This window comes from Pteropus medius, unplaced genomic scaffold (assembly GCF_902729225.1).
Source record: "Pteropus medius unplaced genomic scaffold, Ma_sr-lr_union100, whole genome shotgun sequence".
Taxonomy (NCBI): domain Eukaryota; kingdom Metazoa; phylum Chordata; class Mammalia; order Chiroptera; family Pteropodidae; genus Pteropus; species Pteropus medius.
Genome location: NW_024349800.1, coordinates 19,152,924 through 19,163,408, shown reverse-complemented (window position 1 = coordinate 19,163,408; position 10,485 = coordinate 19,152,924). Strand labels below are relative to the sequence as shown.

At 33.1% G+C, this 10,485-nt stretch overlaps 1 pseudogene; it reads left to right on the top strand.

Annotated features, from left to right (window-relative positions):
* Nucleotides 1-1,054: 1,054 nt before the first annotated feature.
* On the top strand, nt 1,055-1,173 carry LOC120622627 (uncharacterized; annotated as a pseudogene).
* Nucleotides 1,174-10,485: the final 9,312 nt, after the last annotated feature.

Below are 10,485 nucleotides of genomic sequence, written 5' to 3'. Positions count from 1 at the left end.
TATTTCACTTACACACATAATTGAACTAATTTCTCTCATTTAACTTTGTGTTTTCTACTTAGTTTGCTCTTCTTTTATCTTCTTTTCCTCCTCTCTCCTTCTATATAATGTATCATTTTCTTCATTACTTTAATTTTTCCTGTTTTAAAATTTATACTTTATCTTTCAATTATTTAAATAGCTAAATGTTTACGATTTTAATAGGTATGCATGATTTATCACAGTCCACTGCTATCATATTCTTAAAGTTCCACAAATAAACATTATTGTTATAAATTTACAGTCAATATTCACAGAATTTTATTTTGACAAATTTTACAGAAAATTTCAAGCATATACCAAAGCAAAATATAGTAAAATGAACACTACATAATTGTCACCAAGCTTCAGTAACCAACAGATTTCTACTTTTTCGTTTGTTCGTTTGTTCTTAACGCATTATTTTTTTCTGCAGTATTTTAAAGCAACTTTTACCTTTTATATCACTTCACCATAAATACTCAATTTTGTATAGTAGTCAGGAAAGACTTAAACATAATTCAGATATTAGTGTTATTCTTAACAAGTTAATATTCTCAGTTACTTTACCAAAATCTTTAATTTTATTTTTTCCAAATATCTGATTACACATGGTAATCTGCATTTATGCTAATGGACTTTCTTATCTTTTCTATTTACATTTAATATAACTGTTCTGCCTTTTATATTCTGCTTTTGGTTGATCAATGCATACATTTTACATATTCTTTGAATCTGGTTGATTGTTTTTAAAATTTAGGATCCCAAAGACTTTCTGTAATTCCTGAAAATTTACAGGATTGTTTTTAAAATTTAGGATCCCAAAGAATTCCTGTAATTCCTGAAAATTTACAGTCATTATCCTCACAAATATTATTACCTCATTCTACAAACCTTCTTTGGTGCATCCTATCAGACATATATTCCAAGTCCTTTAAATCTGTTCTCCATGTTTATTAACATCTTTCATTATTTTCATTCCTACATTTTTGTTATTCTTTCAGCTGTCTTTAAAAGTCAATAAAAATCTTTTCAAGTCTAAGGCCATGCTACCCTGAATATGCCAGATTTCATATGATCTCAGAAGCTAAGCAGGGTCAGGCCTGGTTAGTACTTGAATGAAAGACCACCTAGGAATGCTAGGCGCTGTAGGCATTTTAAAAAAAAATCTCTTTGTTTATTAATTCTTCAGTTTTTTAATCTGTCCAGAGTATTTTATTCTTACAACCATATGTATTCACATCAAGAAGTTTTAATTATTTTATCCAAATTTGTATTATTTTTATACTCTTTTGTTATTTAATAATGCTTTCTATTTTTCTTTAATTCTTTCTTTATTCGAATATATTATGTTTGTGTCCCTTTCAAGTTGTTTACCACCATTTTTTATGATGCTAATTCTTTTGATTATTGTAACCTGCTTAATTTTTCTCATAGTGATTTATTTCAGCATAAGTTTTACAACTTTTGAAACTTAGTTTACCTCCTGTAAGGGTTGCTTTTCCTGTGGCAGTCTAATGTGTGATATATAATTAACTAAAAATTTTTGTGTTTTACTCTTCCAAGGCTGCAGGGTCTTCTTCATTATGGAATCAGCTTTCACTTTGTTTTCATAATTTAGAGAACCATTAAACATGAACATTATAAAATTTCTCATGTTGTAAACAACATTTCACAATAACACATTTTTTCTTGATCGTAACTTCTTTGCCGTATCACAACCAAGAAGAGGCCATTAATTTAATCACCCTTTTATGACTGGGCATCTTATTGATACATCAACTTTATACTGTAGCAGTTCTTCTTATATTACAGGCTCAGTAGCAGTTATTTTTATATTAAAATATGATCTCCAGCCCTTAAGGCTGATATCCTCATTAGTTCCCAAGTTGTTAGTGCACCAATTTTCAGTTACTTTTTTTTTTTAATCTCCGATGAATTTTTAGGATTAGATTTTCCATTTCTGTGAAAAACAACATTGGGCTGGTCATTGGGATGGTGATGATCGAAAAAAATATAATGAGTGTTGGAAAGGATATGGAGAAATTAGAACTCTTGTACACTATTGGTAGGAAATAAAATGATGTCATCACTATGAAAAATGGTATGGAGGTTCCTCGATTAAAAATAGTAGTATCATATGATTCAGCAATCTCACTTCTATATATCCAAAGGAACTGAAATCAGGATCTTGAAGAGATATCTGCACTCTCATGTTCATTGCAGCATTATTCACAATAGCTAAGGTGTGACTATAACCTAATTGTCCATTAAGGAATGAATGAATAAAGATAATATGGTACATAAATGTAATGGAATATTATTTATTTTTTAAAAAGAAGGAAATTCTACCATATGCAACAACATAGATGAACCCAGAGGACATTATGCTAACTGAAATAAGCCAGTTATAGAAGGACAAATTTTCATGATCTCACTTAATGATGTTCTAACATTGTTAAACTTATAGGAGCAGAGAATAAAATAGTGGTTACCATGGTCTGGGGGAAGTAGGAAGTGGAAAGTCTTATTCAATGGTATAAAGTTTCAGTTATGCAAGATGAATAACTTCTAGAGATCTGCTGTAACATAGTATGTATAGTTAACAGTACTGTATCATGCATACCAATGTAAGTCATTTAGTGAATTTATAGATACAAAGAACTCTCTCTCTATCTCTGTCTCTGTCACTGTCTCTCTCTCTCTCTGTCTTTCTCTTTCTCTCTCTCTCTCTCTCTCTCTCTCTCAGACACACACACACACACACACACACTTTATGCTAGATTATTTTAATCTTATATTATTGACAAAACAATGAACATACATCATATTTCATATTAACATTTATTGTCCCTAATATGATGGGGCAAATATTACTGCATGGTTTTTCACAGACTCTTTCAATCTTGCACTGATTAAAGAGAATTGCTTTTTACCTCCTCTATTTGTGAGCTTTTGATGTACAAAATCAAGATAATGTTTGAGGAGATAAATTGAGAGTCTCTAAGGCTCACTTGATGGATTTATTTAAGTAAGGCATATTTACTGGCAAGAAAACAAATGAAGAGTTCCAGACATCTTAAGTGGATAGATTGAACATTTTAAATCCATCCTGGGGTGATATAGATGGAAAATTTAAAAGAGATTGTAGAGGAAAGGTAAATTTGGGGACGTTTTAATATGTGTAGTATATGTAATATGGAGAGAAACTTTAGAAGCTTCTTCTGCATTAAAAACACATTTTTAGCAATTTGAATTTCTTCTGTAGAGATGTGAAATCTTTTTTCAATTTCAATTTGATCTATTGTACTTGTTAATTTATATGTGATAAGATTAGACTTTAAATAGCCTGATATTATATAGGTTATAGCACTTTCCAACTTATATAGGCAAGGGTGACTATCATGAAAGCAGAAATTTAGTAAAATTAGCTCATTTATTTCTAATCTATGAAGCTGCGATAAAGGTCAGTTGTAAAACTTTGAATATTTTTCCACTTTACAAGTCTCACCAGCAATATAGTTATTTCAATTTTGTGACAATGGCATGTGACCACTCTCTATGTAGCATATAGTTACAGAGTATGAAGTTTCTTAAATTCTTTGTGTGTTTTGTACTATATTTATTAAATAACACTGTCTTAATATATTAATTTCTATATAGTTTTAATTTCTAAAATTTTAGTTTCAATATTATGATGTTTATTTGAACTTGCTGTGCTTAGAAATTAAGATATAAGCCAATACTATTTGTATAAGTAGTGGTAATTGAAAGAAATAAAATTGGCACTTTATTGGAGTAACTGAATTGACCCTCATGGCAAGAAATAATAAATTCAAGATGGTAGTTCAGCAAATATATTGTAGAACAGCCTTGCAACAGTAAGAGACGTAAAAGAAGTAATTAAAAACAATTGGTAATTTGCATAGTGCTGCTATTCTATTCACTCATAATATCTTACATTCTTTTGTACAACTAATTTTATTTCTTGATTAAAAAAAAGGTAAAGGATACAGTAACTACAAACGTATAGTAAAAATATATATATGTATTTTTTAATGAAAGGATATTAAGAAGCTCACAAAACTAGTGTTCCTTGAGAACCAAGGGAGAAAGGTAGAATCAGGGTCCTACAGGCACAAAGTTGTTCCTGGGACACTGCCACTGGGACTGTTGCCATTACATAGCCAACTCCATGTCTCTGAACAGCCACCAGAGCTACCTCAAACAAATCATAACTGGACCTATGCTTTTGACTCCAACGCTGGTGACCATTATTTGTTGGTAGAAGTCTGAAGACTAAAGCCTGAGACTAAATTTGTCTAGATGGCTGAACACACCAAGAGGAATACTTTAGCTGCAATTATATTTATACAAGAAATGGAGCAAAGATACATTTCAATCATTGGGGAAAGTATGGATAAAAGCAGTATGGAGAGATAAATGGACCCAGAAGAAACACGGACTCCTAGAAAATATATCTGAGAAACAGAAATACTTTAAAGGGAAAAGATTCAGCTTTGGAATCCACAAGAAGAGAAGCTCAGTTTATAACTGTACCAGATTGGCAAGGTCCTTCCCACAACTTACATCTTTTCCTTTTCCCCGGCTTTTACCCATCAAAGGATCCAAAACTTCAGTAAGTAATCAGGAGTGAAAGAAGAGGTAGAAATAGAATTACTATGCCTCCCTTCCATAGTGCAGAATTCAAAGTGAGGAACATCTGAATTAGTGAAAGAAGAAATTTAATCTCCACTAAATTTTGGAAATTTTATATTAAACTAAAGGGGACTCTTGATTTATGGAAAGTGACTCAAACAGCTGCCCATAGTGGTCAGGGAGAAATCAGCTGAGACACCAGGTTTAAAGGGTTAGCATTGAGAATATTTAAAGTGTTTCTCTGTGAACACTTACACATTCCAGCCTGTATAATAAGCTAGTTACACTATCAACGTTAATTTGGTATTTATTTCAACATGTATATACTAATCACCATTACATATTTTGTAGATCCAGGTACTGTATAATAAATATGCATTTAATTATCTTAATTTTTGTGTCTACTATATTCATGATCTTAAGAAACATAGTTTATAGAGAAGTCAACACATACAGCAATTCAAGTGAAAATTAAATAAATACATAAGAAAAGACATATTTCCAAAGAAGGAGCACTTTCATATCTGTGAGTCAGGCAAGATATGTGTACTTTCTGAAATTTTGAATGAACTATGGCTACATGGTTATAGACAGCTATCATTTTAAAAGGGCAATAGAGTTAAAGAGATGAGCATGAACAAACATACAGTCTGAGGAAAAGAAAGAATGTATATGAAGTGGATATAAAGAAGTGCATATAAAGAAAAACTGACAACAGTGAGATTGAAAAAATTAAGAAGTAGTTTAGGGAGTAAGCAATAAAAATTAGTTTAAATAATTGCTATAATAAATTTAAACATTGATTAGAAATAAGCCCATGGATAGATAATTTATTCAAACTAAAGCAATAAGGGAGCTTTAATAGAAGTGAAGAATTTGTTCTAGGTCTTGAAGAATGAGAAGGCTTTAGATATGCAGTACCCTCCCTTTATCCACTTTCCAGGACCCCCAGTGGATACATGAAACTGCAAATAGTACTGAACACTGTACGTACCATGTTTTTTTCCTATGCATACATACCTATGATAAAGTTGAATTTATAAATTAGGCACAGTAAGAAATTAACAACAATAATAATAAAATAGAATAATTATAACAATATAGTATAATAAAAATTATGTGAATGTGGTCTCTCAGAAACTAGCACATTTTTTTCCTTCTTCATAATTTCATGGATAAAAGATTTATTTTTACCATAGATTTGAGCAATCTCAATATATGATCTTTTTCTTTCCTTATAAGTTGAGAACTTTCACCTTTTCACTTAAAGGAAGCACTTTTATGACTTCTCTTTGGCATATCCAAATTGCCAGCATTATTATTCTTGTGCTTTGGGGCCATCACCAAGTAAAATAAGGGTGGTTCAAACACAATCACCGTGACATAGTGACAGTTGATCTGATAACTAAGATGGCACCTAAGAGACTAACAGGCAGGGAGTATATACAACATGGAGATGCTGGACAAGGATGACTCGTGTCCCAGGCACAATGAGTGGGATGAAATAGGAAGGCGAAAGATTTCATCATGCTATTAAGAATGGCAGACAATTTAAAACTTATGCATTGTTTATTTCTGGAATTTTGCATTTAATATTTTCATACAGCAGTTGATGACAAGTAACTGGAACCATGGTAAACAAAACCTTGGTTGGGGGGCTGCTATACCAAAAAAAAAACATGAGAAACAAAACCATGCTGATAGTTCTAATGTTCTGATGCCACTTGTACGGGGCACTGATAGCCAAATGAAGCTTCCCTTTAGCTACTCCATACGGTAAGGGAAAGAGGAGCATATAATGTTTTATCAAGTGAGCATGGTGAAGTTTTCTGTGAGTTTCAATTTTCTCCTTTATAACATAGATACATTGGCCCTCTTTTCTGGCAGTGTTGTTCTAAGGATCAAATAAAATGAGATAATGTATCTGAAATGTTTTATGGACCATAAAGCAATATGAATGTAAGGTATGATAATTATTTAAATCATAACTCAGATCACTCAAAGATCCTACTGAGATTTTCAAAGCACAGCAATCAGTGAAAGAGTAATAAAGGATAATTATGATAAATGAACACATATAATAAAGAGTACTGAATTTATTACCGAATTTAGATTTTCTTCAGTGCTTAAGCAAAAACATAAAGCTTCATTATTCTTTGAGTGTAAAATATCAAAATTATATCATGCTGAATCATAACTTCAGTAAAGTGAAACATTTACTGCTTGTACAAAATATAATTGGACATTGATGCAAACAAACTTCACATTACTTTAATCTCAAACACTTATGCCAGATATATTCTAGTACAGAGAAAAATAATTTCTAAATTTAGGATAAATTAAATATTATAAAAAACAAATTAAGAAAAACTATCTCAGTAGTAACACAAACAGTAGAGTATCATCATATCATAGATGCATGGACCAAAGAGAAAATATATAACAGCATAGTTTTGTATTTATGTAGCTACTGCTCATGTGTCTAAGGTAAACCCCTTAGCAGGGCTTTGTGTAAAGTGCATTACTGAAATAAGAGTTTTCTAGAATTATAGTGATCCAAAGCTGTCTGCTGCAGACATGAAAGAAGAATAGAAAGAAAGGAAATTCAAATTATTGTTGACCTTAGCTAGTTTCATTGCTGAGAAAATGCAGCCAAGAATCAAAGATGAAGAAAGAATGAAAACCAAAATAGCAACCACAAAAGCAAAAAAGAATTTTAAGTAAAGAATAATAGTGGGGAGTGATGTCAGAAGTATGGCAATGTGAGAGGTCCCCCAGGTCTTTCCCCTTGAAGTTACAACAAATTGAACAGCTATAATTCAACAAAAGATTCCCTGTTCAACACACAAACATATCTGAGGGATCCACATTGAAACATTTAAAGGTGGGCAAATCAGAGCAAACAGGAGAGGAGAGAAGGGATAAGAGCAGAGCTTGTGCCACAAATGCAGCCTGGTGGTCACTGTGGGTCTTGAGAAAGGGAAGAATCAGGTTGCAGCATGCATTCTATGCAGCCCTGAGGAGCAGAGTAGTAGGACAAGCCTTCCTGCTAGAGTGATCAGCACATACAGTGGCTGAACCCAGTGCCTGGGGCAGAGATGGAACACAGAGGTGTGGCAGCTGTGGTCTAGGAACCACCACTGCCAGGCAGAAAACAAAGCCACAGAGCCTGGCTGCCTTCCCTCCCCCTCCCAGAGCTAGTAGAGGTACCAGAAGAAGGTATAGTGGTGAGTGTCAAATTACAGAGAACACTACATGCATCCTTGAGAACTGGAGAGGCAGAAGCATTCCTCCATCAGCAGCATATACATGCTGTGGCTAATCTCATTGACAGGAGTAGAGATGCAGAGCTGAAGCAGCTGAGATATTACAGTAACCATTACTGGAAGGAGAACAAAGCCACAAACACACAAGCCGGACTCTTCCAGCCCAGCACTTCTCCACTCATCACAGTTGATTCCATTGGGGGCACCCGGGACACCTTGGGCAGTCACTGCCAGCAGTTTCTGGTTGCAGGGGGCAGCCCTGGGACTTCATAGGCTTGGAACCCCATCACTCAGCATACTCACCCACAGGGGTGGTGCCCTGAGATGGAGGCAACCTGGTCACAAAAGAGATGCCCACCTACTCAGGGAATACAGGGCATTTTCCAGTGTCCTACAGAGATCAAAGAAGCCTGAGCAGTTTAAGAGAAAAATAAAAAACTTACATTTCATTGACACTTACTGGAAAACAAAAGAAAGACTGGTTCTTAGGACCTGCTAAATAGGGAAGTGTCACTTTTTTTAAAAAGCAGATTTCATTTCCATGAATGCCTAGGCAGATAAATAATCCAACAAATACCATGAATAACCAAGGTAATGAGGTTCTTTGTAAAGAAAATTAAAAAATCTCCAGGAAATAAACTTAAAGACAGGGAAATACATAATTTAAATGACAGTGAATTCAAGATTGCAGTTTCAAAAAAATTCAATAAGAGTCAATCAGTTTCATGAATTCAGAAATAAAATCAATGAATAACAGGAGTACTTTACCAAAGAGATTGAAACTTTTGAAAACTAAAACAAATAGAAATTCTGGAGGTGAAGAACTCAATAAAAGAGATAAAAACTAAAGTAGTAAGCTTAGGAAATAGAGCTGACTCAGTGGAGAAAAAAATTGTGATATTGAAGACAGAAATCTGAAAATGACAAAGTTGGAAGAAGGAAAAAAAAAAAAAAAAAAAACCACCTCTACAAGAACTATGTGACTCCATCAGAAAAGGCTATACAAGAATTATGGGTATACCCAAAGGAGAAAGAGAGTAGAAGAGAACAGAAAGCCTATTCAAATAATCAACTAGAACTTCTCAAACTGATAGAGAGCTGTATCCTTGAATCCAAGAGGAAACAGAACACCTAATTCTCTCAATCCAAAAAGGCCTTCTCCAAAGCATATAAATTAAAACTGTCAGAAATTAATGACAAAGAATTCTCAAGACAGCTAGGGAAAAAAAGATGGTAATCCATAAAATAAATTCATTAGATTATCCTCAGATTTTCAGCAGAAACCCTACCCTACAAGCTAGGAAAGAGTAGAATCAAATATTCGAACCATTGGAAGAGAGAAATTACCAGCCAAGGATAATATATCCAACAAAGTTATCTTTAGATATGGAGTAATAAAGACTTTCCAAACATACAGAAGCTGGGGAAATTTACCACCACAAGATCTGCATTATAGGATACATTTAAGAGGATAACTCTACCTGAAACAATAGCAACAAACAAATGGATATAAAACTATGAGTAAGATGACTACAGGTCGACTGAAGCAACCCTTATTCAGAACAGGAAATTATACACTTAAATATAACATAAAGGTTAAAGGAGGTACAAATATTAAAAAGAGAAGACAATAGCTACTATAATTTGGAAATGAATTCACAGTGTAAATAAGGATAATTTGTGACAGCAAAAACATAATAGAGGGTGGGTAAAGGTCTGACTTTGCAAAGGGGAACGGAGATAAAATACAGTCAGAAGAAAAAGGCCTACTGGATATATGCAACTTTGTTTTGTATAAACCTAATGGTAACCAGACACAAAAAATCTAGAACTGAGAAACATAGAATAAAAAAAAGAGGAAACAGGAAAAAATCATATATACCACCAAACTAAAATAATAGACAGAAACACAAGAGCAAAGAAACAATGAGGATACAGAGCTACCAGAAAACAAAAGATAAAATGGCTATAGGAAATCCTCATAGATCAATAATCACCCTAAATGTAAATAGACTGAACTCTTCAATAAAAAGGCACAGAGTAGTGGGTTAGATAAAAAAAACACAAAACCTAACTATATGCTGCCTTTAGGAGACACATCTCAGCTGCAAAGACAAATACAGACTCAAAGTGAAAGGGTAGAAAATGATACTCCAAGCAAATGGCCTTCAGAGAAAAGTGAGTATAGTTGTACATCTGATTAAATAAATTTCAAGATAAAAAAGGTAACAGGAAACAAAAATGGACATTTTATAATGATTAAGAAGGCAATATATCAAGAAGACATAAAACACCAATATATATGCACCCAATCAGGGAGCACCAAAATATATAAAGCAATTATTAACAGAACTAAAGAGATAAAGTGGCAAAAACAGAATTATAGTAGGGGACGTAAATATATTATGGATAGATCATCCAAAAGAAAATCATCATGGACATATCGGCCATAAAGGACACATTAGACCAAATTGACATAATCGACATGTATAGAGCCTTTCATCCCAGAACACCAAATTATTCATTCTTTTCTAGTCCACAT